This window comes from Furipterus horrens, unplaced genomic scaffold (assembly GCF_987537825.1).
Source record: "Furipterus horrens unplaced genomic scaffold, mFurHor1.1.pri manual_scaffold_5, whole genome shotgun sequence".
NCBI classification, from domain to species: domain Eukaryota; kingdom Metazoa; phylum Chordata; class Mammalia; order Chiroptera; family Furipteridae; genus Furipterus; species Furipterus horrens.
Window position 1 is genome coordinate 122,349,888 of NW_028327175.1, and position 19,735 is coordinate 122,369,622.

Sequence of the window (19,735 nt, forward strand, 5' to 3'; positions counted from 1 at the left end):
GTGCGCCACAGGAGTTGCCAGTGTTGACTACAACGTCAAACCGCCTTAGGGACTCCGGCTCCGGATTTTCTGTCGGTGTTTACTCCCTTAGCCTTTCCACTGAAGAGGTATGCCGCAAGGCAGCGGAGGTTTTTTGGAATCAGAGTTTTCCTTCTCTGATGTGCCCTGGCTGGTTTGGCTCAGTGGATTGAGCGTCGGCCTGCGAGCTAAGTGTCACTGGTTCGATCTTCCAGTCAGGAATTGCTATGACACTTCTGTCAAGTGCTATGTTAAGACTAAGGTAATGGGGTATAACAAGAATGCACTTAGAAGGAGCCCAGAATGCCCCAAACCACAAGTCTGGACACTTGCGAAAGGACTCCATCTCAACACCAATCTGAGTGGGCATCTGCCCATTGTGAACTGTTAAGAACTCAGAACTCTGACTATTCGACACTCAAGCCTGGCTGTACGACGGGTCATGTGTGGAGCCCTGCCAATCTGCTGCTCCACTGGAGGCATGCTGCCATGGTGCACTTGAAACCGATGCCCACCTTTCCGTCTGCGGACATCACCAGCGACTGCGACTTCATGCCAGATGCTTGCTCTGCTCGCTTCTTTCACTTAAGCTCCCCTTCTGTGTGCAACCTGCGTCTGACTATATTGGCTTATTGGGGAGGTCTTCCCTGATAAACCTGGCATTATGGAAAGACATGAATGTGTGTGAATGACTCCTTTCAGGGATGCTCCCTTGTGCGTGACAATCCCTAATTTTGGTCCTATAGCCAAGATAAATTGAAAAGAGAAGAGAATAACCCCGTGGAGTGGGACAAAGAATGCCAGAATGCTTTTGAAAAAACTAAAGATAGAACTACAGGAAGTCCCTGCCCTGGGTTTATCTGAGGCCTTTTGTATTGTATATGAATGAGACTCAAGAAATTGCCCTAGGAGTTTGAATCCAAATGCTGAGGCCTCTAAGACAGTGACTGCCTATTTTTCTAAGCAGCTTCACACTGGCACCTGGGTGGCTGCCGTGCCTGAGGGCAGCCACCCTTCTAATATTAACTTGCATGTTAATATTAGAAGCAGAAAAATTAACAATGAGACAGCCTGTAACTATATGGACCGCCCAGCAGGTAGTCACCATCCTTGAAAGCAAGAGAAATAGCTGGTTAACAGAATAGTTCAATAACCAGGCTAAATTGTTGGATAATCCTAGCATCTCACTACAAAAAAATTGTCACACCCTCAAACCTGCTACTCTATTGCCAGCCTTCTTAGGGCCCCAGAACATAACTGTGTGGAAATAAGTGAACAAGTATATTCTAGTAGGAAAGACCTTAAGAGTGAGCTGTGAGCTAACTCAGAAGAAATATGGTTCACCGATAGGAGTAACTATATAACCAATGGAGTTAGGAGGGCAGGGTATGCAGTGGTGTCCTTGCTCAAAACCACTGAAGAAGGAGCTCTTTCCCCTGGCCCTTCTCAAAAAGCTGAACTCATAGCATTGACCCGAGCCCTGGAATTAGAAGAAAACAAAACCCCGACTATATATACTGATTCTAAATATGCATACTCTATACTCCATGCCCATGAGACTGTCTGGAAGGAATGGGGATTGCTGATGGCTAGAGATGAGGAGATAAAATGTAGACCCTTGATCCTAAGATTATTAGAAACCCTTGCAAAACCTAAAGAGATTGCAGTGGTACACCACAGGGGTTGCCAGAGAGAAGACTCAGAGATGGTAAAAAGGAAAAGCATTGTGGATGCCACAGCAAAAAGAGCATCTTTAAACAAAAGAGTAATGCATCCCTGGCTGGTGTGGCTCGGTCAGTTGAGTGCCAGCCTGTGAGCCAAGGGGTCACTGTTTTGATTCCCAGTCAGGGCACATGCCTGGATTGTGGGGGGAATGCAAGAAGTAACCAATCTATGTTTCTCTCGCACATTGATGTTTCTCTCCCTCTCTTTCTCCCTTCCTTCCCCTCTCTCTAAACATAAATAAATAAAATCTTTGAAGAAAAAAGAATCTCAACAATCTCATTAAAAAAAAAATAGTAATGCAGCTGGCCCTCCTTCCCAGCTTAATTCTAAATCAGTACACTTCCGTGTGTACCAAAACTTACCTAAAAATTGCCAAGGAACGAAGGTGTAAGTAGACTTCTACATCTAAGGGGTGGGTGATAAATGAACACAAAAAGATACTGTTCCTCAAGGGCTAAGTCAGAAAATAGTAAAAGAAGCTCATGACTCCACACATTATGGAAAATAAACACTACATGAATGGTTAGTTAGAGTAATAGAATCAGAAGAAGAATCATTAGTAGCGCCATGGCTAGCTACAGGCAATGCACACAGAATCATGCATATATTAGACCTCCAGCACCACTTCTAAGTCAGGCAGTCCAGGCTTGGGAATTTTGCCTCAAGAGTGGCAGGTAGACTTCACAGTAATGCCCCCTACTCCTGGAGGATTAAAATACTTATTAATATTAGTAGATATCTTTACTGAATGAGTTGAAGCATTCCCATGCAGAACTGGAAGAAGCCCTTCTTAAGAAAATAATACCTATGTTTGGACCCCCCAGGACCTTTCAAAGTGGCAAGGGGCCGGCTTTCACAGAAGCTGTACAAAAGGGAGTGGTACCACAGCTCTACAAGTCAGCGGGGTCTTACATTTTTCATGGAGACTACAGTCTTCAGGAAAAACAGAATGATGGAATCAAATGCTCAGAACGACCCTGACCTAACTGTGCTGGGGAACCAATGAGACCTGGACCAGATCAGGGCAGTGCCAACCAGTCCTCCAGACCTGGATTAGGACAGTGCCTAAAGGAATGCTTGAGCCAAATCCTTTTGAACTTATTTATGGTAAACCCTTTTTGGACTCCTCCAAATTTTAGGATGCCTGAATTCATTTATAGTATGGGCTGTTAAACATATTATCTAATTAGGAAAAATAACTGAAAACTTAAATAAATATGCTAATCTGATTTTACCCATACCAACAGATAGCAAGCTATACCCATAGGATGCAGGGAACTGGGTATATTTAAAAACCTGCAATTAGGGTCCTTGCAAGATCAACTGAACCTAATATGGACAGGCCCTCATTTGGTCTTATTAACAACTCATTCTTTTAAACTACAAGAAATCTCCCTGGATACATTACTCTCTAGTGAAGCCAGCTATACCACCTAGTGAGAACAAGGACCCAAATGTACAGTACTCCTGTGAACCCCTGCCTGACCTCAAGCTGCTCTTCAAAAGACAAGATAAGTGATGTTCAGTAAGTCTACTCTTATTTCTGATTCTTTTTTTCTATATTCTTTATGCACTCCTATTCTTGAGAATCCCAGAACCTCGGGGACCCCAAGACTTTCATAAATTAGGAAGCCAGAGAATTTCACTCCTCTAACTCAAAGATGTACTCTGTCCATGTTAAGCAGAAAGCATTTACAGAAATATGACTCTCATCTCCATTCCCGCAAGAATGAGGATTGAAAAATCTCAGGGGAGAATAGATAGGACAAGGATATCAAGGTCTGGGTGGTTCTTACTAAATGCTATTTTTGTTTTTTAAGATTTTATTTATTTATTTTTAGGGAGAGGGAAAGGGAGAGAGAATAAGAGGGAGAGAAACATCAATGTGTGGTTGCCTCTCACGCACCCCCAACTGGGGACCTGGCCCGCAACCCAGGCAGGTGCCCTGACTCGGAATTGAACCAGCGACCCTTTGCTTCACAGGCCGGAGTTCAATCCACTGAGCCATACCAACCAGGGCTAAATTCTATTCTTACTACATGTTAAAATGTAGCACAATGTTTTGCAGATGCAGCTGTGACCAGATGTGCTTGATCTGAGCCACCCTAATCCAACCAAATGCAAAGAGGAAATACATATGTAATTAATCAAATTCAGAAAAGTTTACCAACACAAAGAATGTATCCACATGTAATTAATAAAATAGTGTATATAAACAATGGCAGAAAGAGCAGTCACATATTATAAAACCCAGGAGGGACACCTGGGGAGCGATTCCAGCTCCAGGCTAGACCACGCAATGAAGAAAATAAAGCCTCATTGCTTCTGGCTGTGAAAACCAGTGGGGGTTGGGGTGGTGGAATAAGCTGCCCCTCTCTCAGAAGAGTCTGTTTAAAGGGTCCCAATGATCCTAGGACATACACAAACCCATCCACTCTGGGACCCATCACCAGGACAACAGCTAGAGGAGCACCAGGTGCATACAGGAAGTGGGTGAAGTGACTAGAAAAGGGGCGAGCGCCAAACAAGTGGCATTGTTCCCTCTCTGGCCCCTCCCCCACATACAGCACCACAAGGTGGTGAAACAGGTTGCCTAGCACTGATAGATACCTAAGGCTCTGCCCCTTACACATAACAGGTGTGACAGCTCTACCTAATGCACAGAAGCAAACACAGGAGGCTGTCAAGTTGAGGAGACAGAGAAGTATGGCCCAAAAGAGGGAACAGATTAAGGCTCCAGAGGGAGAACTAAGCGAGAAGATAACCAACCTAACATATGTAGAGTTCAAAACACTGGTGATAATGATGCTCACAGAAATGACTGAGTACAGGAAATGCATAAGGGAAGAAGTGAAGGCTATACTAAGTGAAATGAAGAAAAATCCATGGGGAACCAATAGTGAATGGAAGGAAACCAGGGTTCAAATCAATGATTTGGAACATAACAAAGAAATAAACAACCAGTACAGAATGAAGAAACAAGAATTGAAAAAATAATGAGGAGAGGCTCAAAAACTTCTGGGACAACTTTAAACATACAGATATCCAAATCATAGGGGTGCCAGAAAGAGAAGAAAAGCAAAAATTTGAAAACATATTTAAAACAATAATGAAGGAAAAATTCCCCAATTTGGCCAAGGAAATAGACATACAAGTCTAGGAAGCACAGAGAGTCCCAAACAAGCTAGACCCAAAGAGGACCACACCAACTCACATCATAATTAAAATGCTAAAGGTTAAAGATAAAGAGAGAGCCTTAAAAGCAGCAAGAAAAAACCAGGGAGTTACCTACAAAGGAGATCCCATAAGACTATCAGCTGATTTCTCAAAAAAATTTTTGCAGGCAAGAAGGGACTGGCAAGAGGTATTGAATGTGATAAAAAGCAAGGACCTACAACCAAGATTACTTATACAGCAAAGCTTTCATTTAGAATGGAAAGGTAGCTAAAGGGCTTCCCAGACAAGGCAAAGCTCAAGAAGTTCATCATCACTAAGCCATTATTATATGAAATATGAAAGGGACACATTAAAGAAAAAGGAGATCAAAACTATAATCAGTAAAATGACAACAAACTCACAACTATCAACAAATGAATCTAAAAAAACAAAAACAAACTGAGCAAACAACCAGAACAGGAACAGAATCATAGATATGGTTACCATATACCATATGGAGGGTTATGAGTGGGGAAGGAGGAGAGGGAGAATGGGGGAAAAGGTGCAGGGATCAAGAAGTATAACTGGTAGGTACAAAATAGACAGGGGGGACATTAAGAATAGTAAAGTAAATAGAGAAGCCAAAGAACTTATATGCATGACCCATGGACATGAACTAATTGGGGGGATTGCTGGAGGAAAGGGGGTACTGAGTGGAGGGGTGCAAAGGGGGAAAATTAGGACAACTGTAATAGCATAATCAGTAAAATATACTTAAAATAATAATAATAATAAATGGCACTCTGACAGCTTAAAAAAATAAATAAGGAACCAAAGTTGTAGTTCTAGGTTTATAGCAATTTACTGTGTGACTCTGCACATATTGCATTTCCTCTTGAAGCCTACAACTTTATCTTAATTGACCATTATAAATTGAACAAAATATTTAGCTAGGCATTGTTCAGAACGTAATCCTTCTCCAATCATGAAATCTACTTATACAAAAATTTTAAATATGGGTATTCATCCCTCGCTGGTGTGGTTCTTTGGATTGAGCACCAGCCTGGAACCTAAAGGTTGCCAGTTCAATTCCTAGTCAGAACACACGTGTGTGAGAAGCAACCAGTCAATTTCTCACACATTGATGTTTCTTTTCCTCTCTTTCTCCCTCCCATCCCCTCTCTCTAAAAAGAAAGAAATAAAATCTTTAAATAAATAAATAAATATGGGAATTTACTTCAACTTTTAGGCAACGGAGAATTTCAGATTCAGCATATACCAATTTCAAGTCATCCTTTGTCATGACATTGGGACTTGGAGCTGTAAAATGTAAAAGGCAGCAAACATCCCATAGAATAGTATCCCTCTTAGAGGGCACATTACCTGTTGCAAAATAACCCATTGAAAGAATAAATCCTAAACATTTCAAGGAAATAAGGAAGGGTATGTAGAATACCCATTACTAGAGGAAGTAGTTTTAAATTATTTAAAATGTCATTTACTGCCTATTCAATGACTTTCAGTAAAAGGAACAGCATTTATAGGACTTTTCTTAGGTTTATATAACCCATCTAGTTGCTGAGTGTTCATGGTGAAGCCTCACAGACACCTGGGACATTGGTCATACTTTTGAGACCCATGGACGTCAATGTAGTCCCTGAAATATCCATGTTCCTTAAAAGTAGCGTATTCACTCCCAGCACAGTGACCCCACCAGACTTCTGAAAAGGGTTCTTGTGGTCCCTGCTGTTTCAATTTACTTCTGGATCTGGCTTTCAAACTTCCTAAGAGATTAGATCTGATTGGCTGGGTAGGCATGACCTAATTAATTAGGCAATATTTCCAGGTCCCAATACCTCCAAGACCACCAGGCCAGCCTACAGGAGCCAACTGATATTCTGGGCAGGATGTTTGTTGCATGGGCTGCCCAGTGGACTGCAAGACGCCCACCATCCCCTGGCCCTGCTGCGTGCCAGGGGCATCCTCAGAAATTGTGACCGCCCCAGTACTGCCCTGCTTACAATCAGTGAGATGGAAAGTTGGGTTCAGGTGCCAATCCCTGGATTCATTGGGGATTTAAGAGGAGGAAGGTGGGGTCTCATGACGTTTTGTCCCTTTGTTCAGAAGGACTGCAGATGTGGCTGCCACTTGAATTAGGAGAAAACCTCTCTAGTAAAAGGTCTTGAATTCCTTCACTGCAATTTCTCCCATAATGGGGGTTTTGAGGTATGTAATCATTAAGTTAGAGAAAGAGTTAAGGCATATTGTGAGGGAAAAGAAATGATTTCTTTTTTTTTGTAACAGCAGCATATGTTCGTTGCAGAAAGTTAAGAAACACAGATAAGCAAAAATAAGAACTACACTATATTCCTAACTCCTAGAGATTCCTATTGTTAATACCTCGAATTGGTCTTTTGTAAGAGCCTGGCCTAGAATAGGACTTTCATGACTGTTGAGGACTGAATAGAAAAGACTCCTCACCTCTAAATTAGGAGGTAGGACAGGTGACCTCTAATAAATGTCCCTCTAAAACTCTAGAAGAAAAAAGTAGAGCAATGGATAAGAGCATGATTCCTAGCATATGAATGCATCACATTGTGATACCCATGTCTACACAGCCCTTAGCTTGAACCTGGCAAGTCATGAAGACCCAGTAAATAAGAACCATTGTTACTAGTGTGTCCTTGCTCCCCACACAGGCTCGAGTATCCCCATCTCCTTTCCCCCAAACTCCAAACCCTTCAGCCGAGTAAATGCTCTAGAAGCCTAGGCAGGTCTCCTAAGAGTAGAGCGTGTGATCAACCCCGCCCCACAAAAGGAGTGAGACTTGTTTCTTTATAAGAACACTGTCTTCACAGTGGTGTTTGACTTTAATTTTGAAATTGAAAAAAAAAAAAAATTGAGGGAAAAAGATTTTGGAGTTAAGAAAATGGAGCCAGAGAGGGTAAAACACTTGCTTGGGTACCACAGCCAGTCACCATACCCCAGGAACTCACTTAAGTGGTTCTCAACTCTGGAAGACAGTAAGCAGTTAAGAGAGCAGGGGATTCAGATATCCAATCATTGTTGCCCCATTCATTGGCTGTGTGATCCTGGGCAGGTCACTTCACCTTCCTAAACCTGTTCACTTGTCTGGAACATGGGAATTACTCTTTGCTGGGTTGTAGCAAAGAACAGAGAAATTGTAAATGTACCTAGCCTGATGGAGACACATAGCAGTAACTCAGAGTGGCAGTTTTGGGTAAAGGGAACAAACAGCTGTTAGGTAACTCATGCCCTAAGAGGCAGGGGTAGGGAGGGAGAAAGGTGTCCTGGGTGGGTGATCCAGGTCTCAGGGTGCTTAGATGCCTCTTTGGGAAGCTATGTCCCCAATTCTGCTTCCCAAATAGCTACAAACTGCTCCAGGAGGGTGCCAATATAGAGAGAATGCTAAAATCTACTGCAAATGATGGAGGAAATAGTCCACAGCTCACACTCAAGTCAGACTATGTGGATGCAAATCTGCCTCTATTTCCTGTGGGACCTTGGACAAGTGAGTGAACTTCTCCACGTCTCAGTTTTCTCATTTGTAAAATGTACTTACCTCACAGAGTTGCTGAAATGATTTTGTGAAATTATGCATGTAGAGCTCTTAGAATACTACCTGGCTCAATATTAGCTATTTTGTTTTAATAGGATCCAAAATTATTCTTAGATCTAAGTTGCTTGGAGTTAGGGTTGAGACTCTCACTCAAGTTGAGTAACAACAGAGAACCTACTTGCCTCCTAAGGAGGATAAGTGTGATTAACTTTGAGTCTGGGTCCAAGTTGAACTGCATAGCTCTGCGAGAAGAGGACAGAGTTAAATAAGTGTTGACAGAAGTATGGCAGGATTTGGTTGGTTGTCTTCTACCTGCTACATTTTTTAAAAGTTGAGTTTCAAAATTAAGCTCTCTCTTGCCCTGGCTGTGTGGCTCAAGCTGGCTGGAGTGTCATCCTGTGCACCAAAAGGTTGAGGGTTCGATTACTGGTCAGGGCACATACCTAGGTTGCTGGTTTGATCCCCTTTTGGGGTGTGTATGGGAGGCAACAGATTGATGTCTCTCTCTCCCATCCTCTCTCTAAAATCTAAACATATCCTGGGAGAGGATTTTAAAAATAATAAAAATTAAGCTCTCTCTGCACTCAAGGAAAAGGAAACTAGTTTTATTGGAAATGGGCTTGGAGTTTAATGTGCTTATTCCATTTATTCTTTCAGTAGAATAAGAAGGGCTCGAGGTGAGAGGCAGAAGGTCTCAGAGATGGTGATGACAGGAGATGGAAAACTCCCCTGGCCTGGAAGGGAAGAGAGGAAGGCCTGGTATGCATATGGCCATGCTCCACGAAAGTAGCCAGTCCTGAGAGCAGGTGGCTGCCTGATATTCTAGGAGACTCATGGGATTCTACGTACATGGAGTCTCAGCCAGCCCAGAGATTCTGGGGCCCCACATGGTACAGGGGAAGAAAGCAAGGAATTTAAAGAACCATTGCGGGCTTGGACAGTGATGCCAACGGCACCACAGAAAGCACACACACACACACACACACACACTCCCCCCCCCGCCCCCCCCCCCCCCCCCCCCGGCTATCCAGGCACTCTCACCTGGATTCTGGTATGCCCTTGAGGAAGAAATCCCCAACAGTGACTGAGATAGGATTTCTGTTTAGAGTCACAAATATTTGAATATTTGTTTGAATTATATGAATATTGTTTGTACTAAAAACAACTTAACTAGCCTGGTCCCCACATGCTTTTTGTCTAGTGGCTAAAGTCCTTTCTCAAGTTGGCTAGTTCATTCCTTACCCCGTTTTACTACCAGACTTGGAAAATATGTGGTCTTTGGAATTAGACAGACAGGTTTAGTCTAGGTTCTGTCACCCGCTGGGTGACCCTGGAGAAGTTACTGTACTTTTCTGCACCCGTTTCTTCATCAGTGAAACAATGCACTTCATTACAGTTGTTAGGAGAGTACAATGGAATAGAGTGGTTTTCAAACTGTGTCCTGGAGAATCTCAAATCAATCTAGTGTTTTCCAAACTTCATTCACATCCCTTCAGGCATATTTGTGCACTACCTATATTATTATTTACTTAATCTTGTTCTTTAAAAGTATCAACTCACTTTTTATGGAAATAAATTTATTTAAAAAGGAAACAATATCAGTACCATAAACTGGAAATACCACTTACCCTAGAGTAGTGAAAATAAATACAACAAAATCAAAACAATACTATTCAATTCTAGCTGGCTATGGTTATAAGCCAAAGCTCTGAGCTCAAAGCCTAAACTTTGTTAAAAATAGATCATCTCAGTCACAAAAGGTCACATATGGCCTTATCTGAGATGTCCAGTATAGGCAAATTATAGAGACAGAAATTAGATTAGTGATAGTCTAGGGCTGCGGGGGGGAGGTTTGGATGGGAGTTACTGCTGAGTATGGTTTGAGGGTGATGAAAATGTTCTAAAATTGATTGGTGATAGTTACACAATTCTGTGAATGTACTAAGAACCATTGAATTGTACACTTTAAATGGATGAACTGTGTAGCGAGTTATATCTCAATAAAGCTGTTCCTAAAAAGAAAGATGTTAAATCTGTTTCCTGTTCTTTGAGGTAAATGAAGGGATGCAAAAAAAGCTGAACCAGGACCATTAGGTCTATGACACCCTGTGAGCAACCGCTCCTCGTGGTTTAGGGAATTGTAGACCCCACCTGAGCATGACTGCCGCCAGCTTTCTGGCCGCGCTTGTCTCCAAGTCTCAACACAAGGCTGCGTGCGGAACATGACTGACAACCACTCAGAGGGTTGCCATGGGAATTAGATCAAAGAGTGCTCATTATGCTCATTATGCTTTAGAACTTGCTCTGCTTTCCTTATCAGTAATGTAACATAAACAATCTCTAGCAGGGAGTATATGGAACCCTGCACCTGGTCCGAATGTTTTATAGACCTTGACTCTAATCAGTCAGTGTAACTCCTGAATTAGTGTATGTTATCTCTTACTGTCAAACAACTGAATACAATAGACAATTTATGAATTTTAGCCTTGTATCTCTCGTATGTATCCTCCTCAATAAGACATGAGGGATGAAGGTTTCGCTGCTGGTCTCCATTAGAGAGGCAGTCACCTTCCTTCCCCCAGACATAACAAAGTGTCCTGGGTAAAAGTTTGTTCCGCCGTGGTCACGAAGCCTCTGCTGGACACAGCAACTTCCAACTAAGCCTAGGGTGTATGTGGCACCTCCGCCATAACACCCCCCTTTCCATCATCACCTTGTAGTAAGCTTTTGCCCCTTCATGAAAGGGGTCACTTGTGAGCACTGAATGTTAGCTAATATTCCCCCAAACAGACCTCTCGGTCAAGTCAAACGTAGATTTATATTCCTGCCTACACAATAACTCTGGAGGAAACTGCCCTGAGTCCATTTTTCTTACCTGTAAAATGTGAGTAGCACCTTAAGACGTTGTAATAAGGGTGAGATATGTAAGTACAGTTCCTGACACACCACTCTCAATAGCGGTGAGGCAGGATAGTAAGCACCTAGGCAAATTCATTGGCAAATGGAATGGAGAAATGAAATAAGATACTTAGACAAGGTGAAACAATTTGACCAGTTTACAGCCAGCTAGTAAATCACAAGACCTTATCTTCACTAATTATGGACACTTGAGAGCAGATGGTTTGTTTATAACTCTCTTCCCTAACCAGGAAATACATAGCTTAAATCAGCCCTGGTCAGGGAGATAGGTAACAGAAACGCAATTAATGCCATTTGTGCCAGCCAAACCCAAGGACAGATGAGGTCAGGGGAACAAATAACAAAAACCCGATTAGAGCCAGGCAGATCCCAAGTAAAAATAAAGCAGTGAAGTTGACCAAGAATGACCCCAAACTACCCCCTATATGTTGATTTTGGTGAACAGCTTATCGAAGGACCTGGAAAACTAATGAATAGTCTGCTAAAACCCTCCGTAATGCCCCCCCCCCCAAATTCCTGCCCACAGAGGAGAGATTAAAAACCCTCAGATCAAAGGACACCAGCATGGGCTTGCTCTAGAGCACACTGATGCCCTTCTTGTGGCATGAACATCTTCTTTCTGCTAAACTCTAAGGGTCCCCACGAGACCTGCAACCAGGAGAGCAGTGGGCAGCAGCAGTTCGTCCTGGGCTTACCCCTTGAACCTGTCTCCAAGGCCCCCTTTTTCTAACTCTCCAGTGAGCTAAAAGCAGCCCAGCCTTGGCTCACTTCTCTCCTACAACGATTCTAGGGAGCCAAAGCAGAGACTCCTTAGAATCTGCACTGATGCTCCTTCTACACTAAGCACTTCATTGTTTCACTATCCCCAGCTTTAATTAACGTACTCTCAAAACCACCTGGACTTGCATTGTAACCTCTCCCGCACGAAGTCAAGAACCCACACACTCCAGGCCAGCCTAGGCAGACCCGCCCCCAGCCAGGTCTCTTTCTGGTGACAGTAGCTCTTATGATAAATATCCTTAGATTCCGGGAGAAGCAGCGCTAGAAGTCAAGGGATGTACCTGTGAACCATGCTTCTGCCTGGACCTCATAAGCTAGTGGGCAAGTATGCCTTTTCTATTCCCAAGTACCTTCTCTCTGGGTCTGTTTCCTTGGCTGTATAATGGAGATATGCGGATTCCGAAGTGCACGTGAAACAACCAGACTACCGCCGGAATCCACAGGCCCGTATTAGAGCCTGGGAAACCAAGGGCCAGAGGGGCTCAAGCGTTGCCCAAAGTCAAAACGGCTAGCCCGGAACTCAGGGGAAGGAGACTCGTCGGCCGGTGCCTAGCCGAGATGACGCCCGCATGCCCACTTAAGGCAGGAAGGGCTTTGGCCAGGAAGCCCTCCACGGGGGTGCCCCGCACACCACTTGGTTGCCCTACAGCCAGACACAGAGCAGAGACCCCGCCAGCCACGCCTCTCCGGTGCCGGCCCTCCCTTAACTATCTGCTGCTCCTCCCCCACCGCCGGCGCCGGAAGTCCGCCCGCGGCCTCTCTAGGACGCCAGGCGCGGCGCTCGGTGCCCTTAACCGTCTTCACGCCGCGGCGTGCTCTCCTCGCGCTGGACCGTTTCGGAGCGTGCAGCCTGCCTTTGTTTCCTGGCAGCTGGCTGTGAGGGGAGCCGGGTCCGTTCTACAGACAAGGCGACTGGAGTAGCACAGCAGCTGAACCGAGCACAGGCACCCCATTTGAAGGCTGTTTTCATTGATCCCAACCGCCTTACAATATCTTAAAAGTCTATACATTAAAACCTCAAATGGGATTATTACACATCACAGGCAGTTTACTTCCGCTTCTTTGGCACCGCATTTCCTAAATTTACCAGCCTGCCAGTGATCCTACCGGTGAGTCTAAAAATAAAAGGTTGGAAATATTTACAGAATTCTGGTTCATACTACAGCGTCTCAGACGCTGGTTGTTCCTGACATGGTTCATAGATGGATGGCCCAAAGAGGAGCAAAAGATGATGGGTTCCATGTTTCAAATGAGGCACCTGAGGTCTAGAGAGGTAAGTGATGTGCCCGAGATCACTCAGTACAAATCAGTTAAACTTTGAAAAGCCTGTTCCTATCCTGCTGCTTGACCCTACTCCACACCACAGCTGCCTCCCAGAACTGACTGCAGGAAAGTGAGGGGACCAGCAGGAAAGCCATTGCCGACTGGAAATTAATAGACAAACGTAAGGGAATGGAAAGTGAGTTATAGTGCTGTGCCCCGTATGGGGCCCTGCGTCACCAGCCAGACAGCCCTGTCTTCACAGCAGTGCAGAGACCCAGTCACTGATGCAGAGATTCTGCCCATTGCTGAGGATGCCTGTTCCAGTTTTGCATTCTGAAACTGGATGACTTTGGGTACCCACTGGCCTCACTGAGATGGACCTGAGCTCAGGGAGGTTTTGGGTCCCCAGGAATGATATAAGAGAAATGTAAGCAGAAGAGTAGAATTTTGCCAGTGGAGAAAGGAACATGTGCTTGCTTTTGTTGTTTCATTAACGAACACATATTATTTACCATGCAATACACTAGGCCCTAGGAGGACAGATGGACATGACCTTATTCTAGCAAGGAAAGTGAGATGTCAAGCAAAAGAGGAAGTACAAGGACTAACAGAGTACCTGACCTAGTTTGAGAGTCAGGAAACCTTCCTGAAGGAGGTGAGATCTAAGCCAAGGCCTAAAAGATAAGTAGGTATTAGCCAGGAAGAAAGAGGAAGGGAAGTGTTACCCAGATGAGGGAATAACAGGTGCTAAGATGGGAACGATTTCAGTGTGTTTGAAGTTCTGTGTGTTTTATGGTTAAGAGGAAAACAAGAGAGACGGGCAGGGGTCAAAATGAGCAAGCAGGATCTCTTCTGCCATGATAAGGAGTTTGGTGGGAGAAGGGCATGGACAAAAGGCAGATGTGAAAGGAAACCATGAGGCCCATGTGACTGGAGGGTAGAAGTGAAGAGGCTGAGGAGGTGAGCAGAAGCCTGCGCCTGCAAGGCCTCAGAATGCCTGACTGCAGAGCTCAGACATTAGTCTGCAGGCCATGCAAATGAACATAAATGAACTGGGGACCACACACTGTCTCTGGGGGCAGTCAGTGCTCCATACCCCCTGGTGAATACCATGCTTGGAGGTAGCCTCAATGACTCAGACCATCTGCTTTGTCAAAAGTAGCTGGGGTTCAGATTTCCTATATGAAATCACTTGATTTTAAGTGTTTGCAACATATTCAACATGATGTAAGCCAAGTAAATTATATCCATAGGCCACTGGTTCCATATTGGCATCACCTGTGAAGCTTTTAAAAGTCCCAATGCACGAGTTGCCTCCCATACCAGTGAAAATGCCTGGGGGTAGAAACCAGATACTACAATCCTAGGTAGTTCCAATATGCAGAAAAGTTCAAGAATCACTGCTGTAAGCTGAGTACAGGCATACCTCACATTATTGTGCTTCACAGGTGCTGCATTTTTTACAAATGGAAGGCAAGACCCTCCACCAGCAAAAATATTAGAACTCACTGTATTGTGATACTTGCCTTATTATGGTGGTCTTGAATGGAACCCACAAAACCTGAGGTATACCTGTACATATTTTGGGTTGTCAGGCAAAGGCCTTGGGAAGTTTTAGAGCAGGGAAGGAGCAGGTCAGTTTAGAGTGTGAAGAAAACCAGTCCTTAGGAGGAAGTGAAGTCTGGGCTAGTAGTGGGAACCTGCTAGGGTGACCAACCATCCAGTTTGCCAGGACTGAGTGAGGAGTTCTTGGATCATGGAACTTGAAGTACTGAAAGAACTGGGCAAACCAGGATGCTTTGTCATGCCAGATGCTGCCCCCTAATATAGTTCTGTCTCCCCTGATTTCTGGGGGACTGATGCTACCAACACTACATTCTAGAAAAGTACCTGGGAAAGGGTCATCTGTTTCCTGGGGCTGAATCCCAGGCTTGACAGGCTTGTGCAGATAGCTAGAAACAGGGAGAGGACTTAGACCCATCTGCTCGCCACGGTGCAGAGCAACCCTAGTCAAACCCAAGTCTATGGAATACCACCCAGCAATAGAGAGAAACAAGCTACTGATTCAAGCATAGTATGGATGACTCACAAAAACATTATGCTGAGTGAAAGAGAACAGATGCAAATGAGTTCATACTGTATAATTCCATGCATATGGAGTTCTAGAATAGGTTAACCTAATCAAAGCAAAAATCAGAACAATGGTTGCCTCTGGGAAGTTGTGAGGGGAAAGGGCAACAAGAAGGGCAACAGGAACTGGGGGAAGATGGTGATGTATTTGGTAAGGGCTTGTGTTATGCAGATGTATGTATTTGTTGAAACTGACTGTTAACTCCTGGGCATGTCATTACATTGATATATTGCCTTGTAAATAAATATTGAACTCTAGTTAATGATGCGTATGCTGAAGTGTTTAGACGGAAGTATACCATTGCACCTTATTTTGTAATGGATATGTGATAAAGCAAATGTAGTAAAATATTATAGAATCCAGGTGGTGAGTATATGGATGCTACCTGTACAATTCTTCCAACTTTGATGTATGTTTATCACTTTTTACAATATAATATTAGGGGAAAAAATCTAAGCCTGATCATATCACTCCTCTGCTCCGACTCCTTCAATAGCTCTTCATCTGTTCCAGAGTTAAGTGCCAAAGTCCTGACAATGGCCTCCAACAGGATGACAATACTTTCTGGTTATCCGAAGTTTCACCTGTTATCTGGGCATAATTATAAATACATCATCTTCTTTTATTCTCAAAGTTTGAAAAACAAGATTATGTGCCTGCCTTGCCTATGAGGCCCTTGCTGACATGACCTCATTTTCCACCATCCTCCTTCCCTCCTGGCTCCAGCCACACTGATCTCATTTCCAGCCACGCTCCCACTCAGGACCTTTGCACTGGCTGTTTCATCTGCCCAGAATGCTCTTCACCCGGATATCTGCATGGCTCTCTTCCTTACCTCCAAGTTTTTCTTCAAATGTCTCTCAGTAAGGCCTCCCCTGAGCTCCCTATTTAAAACTGCAAGCCACTCCTTCCCCACCTTTCTTAGTCTATTTTTTTTTTAAAGTAGTTTTAACTTCCTACATATGATATAATTTACTGAAAGTAAGCTCCATGAAGGCAGTGGTTTTTTTTTTTTTTTTTTTTCTGTTTTGTTTATGCTGTATCCCCAGGGCCTAGAAAAGTACCCAGCAAAGAGTAAGTGCGCAATACATGCAGCTATGAATAAAGGAATTCCCCTCCCTAATGAAGCTCAGTCAGGTGCCAAAGCAAACACAGACCATCACAGGGCAATAACTAGTGCTCCATGAAATGGCAGGGGAGGGTGCAGGGGGAACGAAAGGAGAGTAAACCCCACCAGGAAGCAGAGGTTTGAAAAACAAGAAGGCCAGATTTAGAGAGGATGAGAAGGGCACTGCTGGCAGAGCAAATAGCATAAGCAAAGCCTCAGAGGTGAAAACAGTGGAGTGCATTTGGAGGCAATCATAAGAAGTTCCAAGGGAAGCTGTGCAGGGTGGAAGTGTCAAGAGAGTGGGCCCGGTCCTGCAGCTAATGAGAACTGGAGGGTTCTAGCCCAGCGCAGCATCGTGAACAGATTCGGGGTTCTGAGACTGCCCAGCTGCTGGGTGGAGAATGGATTGGGGGTGGGCGAGACTGAAGCAGGAAAACCCACAGGGAGGCACCCAGAAAACAGCGGGGTCCTAGAAAAAGAGGCAGAGGGGAAGGTTATTGAGGACAGAGATTTAACAGGTCTTGATGGTGCATGGGATGCTGACTCTGACTTGTGGGTGCTCCCATCTCAGGCAATTTCTGGTATTGTAGAGCCATTTCTCAGCACAGGAGGGTGGAAACAGGTTAGAGGAGGATGAGGATGAGGTTCTGTGGCACATAAAGTGGAGAAGTCTTGGAGGCATTTGCTCTTTGAGTCTGGGGGTAGGGGGCAGAACTTGGAGGCAGAGACTTGGGAACCATTGATTCAAGGAGAAGGTGGGATCCAGCAAGGAGAAGACTTTCATGAAGAAAAGAGCTAGGCCAGGGCAACAGGTATTTAAGAGATCAGGGAGAAGAGAGAGTGACAGAAGGGAAGAGCAGCACTGGAGCCAGGGGTAGAACAATTTCAAAAAAACAAAAATATGGACATTGGGAGGGGGCAGAGTGGGCATGGTAAGGTGATGATCAGGGAGTGTGGCTATGGAAAAGGTAGCTTTTAAATCCAGTCACAAGTAGGGGAGTGGGGGTTGTGCAGGCCAGGGCTAAGAAACAGATAAATGCCTGGGGCCTGGGGACTGGGAGGACAGATATCCGGGAGACTCAAGCTTCAGTCTTTCAAGGCTGCTCAGACATGGACTCCTCATCCCTAGTCTCACTGAAAGGCAAGTCTCTGCCTCTATCCCAGTACCCCAGTATCCTCATCTGTAAAATGGGTTAATAGGAAAAACAGCTGCCATTTATTGAGCATGTACTATGTGCCAAGCCAAATATTCTCTTTCCATGTATTGCCTCATTTAATCCTCACAATGGTCTCACCACGTGGATGTTACTATTATTCTCATTTTACAGGTGAAAAAACTGAGGCAGAATGTTAAGTCACTTGATCAAGGTAACACAGCGAATGACTGGAGATGCTGATATTGAAACCTGAAGGCTGAATTCTTGGCCATTATACTGTACTACTAACCCATATATGGTTACAGTTTGCAGAACACTCTCATTACCTCATGGACTGGTTGAGGGGAATAATGAGATGACCCACACACCCCCAAAATGGCTGAGATTACTACCACAAGTAGTGAGGCTGAATAATGGCTCTCCAAAGATGTCCATACCCTAGTCCCAGAACCTGTGACTATGTTACTTTATCTGGCAAGTGAGACTTTGCAGATGTGATTAAATTAAGGACCTTGAGATGGGGAGAGTATCCTGAATCATCCAAGTGGGCCCAGTGTAATCACAAGGGTCTTTGTATAATAAAAGGGACGCAGGTGACATAGAAAAGGAGATGTGACAACAGAAGCAGAGAGCAAGAGTTTGGAAGATGCTACGCCATTGGGTTTGAAGATGGAGGGCAGGGCCACAAGCTTAAAAATGCAGGTGATGTGCAGAAACTGGAAAAGGCAGGGCAAGAGATTATCCCCTTCAAGCTCCTGGAAGGAGCCAGGCCTGCAGACACCTTGACATTAGCCCATGAAGACTAATTTTGGATTTCTGACCTCCGGACATAAGATAATAAATTTGTATTGTTTTAAGCCGCTAAATGTGTGCTTCGTTACAGCAACAACAGAAAATGAATATACCACATCACTGCACACCTGGTTCCCCTGGCCAGCCCTGACTCAACTACTACTACTGCAGGTGCTATCATGAAACACCCTTACATTTTTAAATAGTTCTTTAAAGTTACAATTTGGTCCTCTCTGAACCTCAGTCTCTTCCTTTATCAAGAATAAAAATAGGGCTAATATACCTGACCCTGACTCTCTTGCAGGCACAGAGTGAATGAAAGTGCTTTATATTATTTGAAGGTTCCCATAAAACACTGAGACAGATGAGACCTAGTAATTTTCCCCATTGCTCACCTTAACACAGATGAACAAACTAAGGCTCAGAGAAGGGAGATGGTCCATGCAGAGCCACATGGTTAGTGAGTAACAGAGTCAGGACTTGAAATAGGACTCCTGGCTTCAAATCTACCACACTGATCCTGGCTCAGTGGATTGAGCACTGGCCTGCAAACCAAAAGGTCACTGGTTTGATTCCCAGCCAGGGCACATGCCTGGGTTGCATGCCAGGTCCCTGTTTGGAAGGGGGTTTGTGCAAGAGGTAACCAATCGATGTTTCTCTCCCCCTCTTCCTCCCTCCCTTCCCCTCTATCTAAAGATAAATAAAATCTTTAAAACACACACACACACACACTGAGGTTCATCTCTGAGCTCAGCTCACGTGCCACCTCCTCATAAAGCCTTCCTGGATTCCTCAGCCCATTCATTCATTCATTCACCAAACAGTTGCTATGACTCTCTATGTCCAGTTCCTCAGTAACACTGGGGACCAAGTCCTGCCCCCAGGAGCTCACTCACAGCCTATTGAACAAGACAGACACACAAACCAACCATCCCAAAGAGCTTGATAAATGCTAAGATAAAGAGAAGGAAGAAAAGAGGGTTTTGGGAGACCAAAAGAGGGTGAACCGACTATACCTGGGGTCAGGGAAGGCTTCCTGGAGGAGGTGATCAGGCTGGGGACAAGACTCAACTGGAAGAGTCAGCAGGGGTTCCAGTGGAAGAATG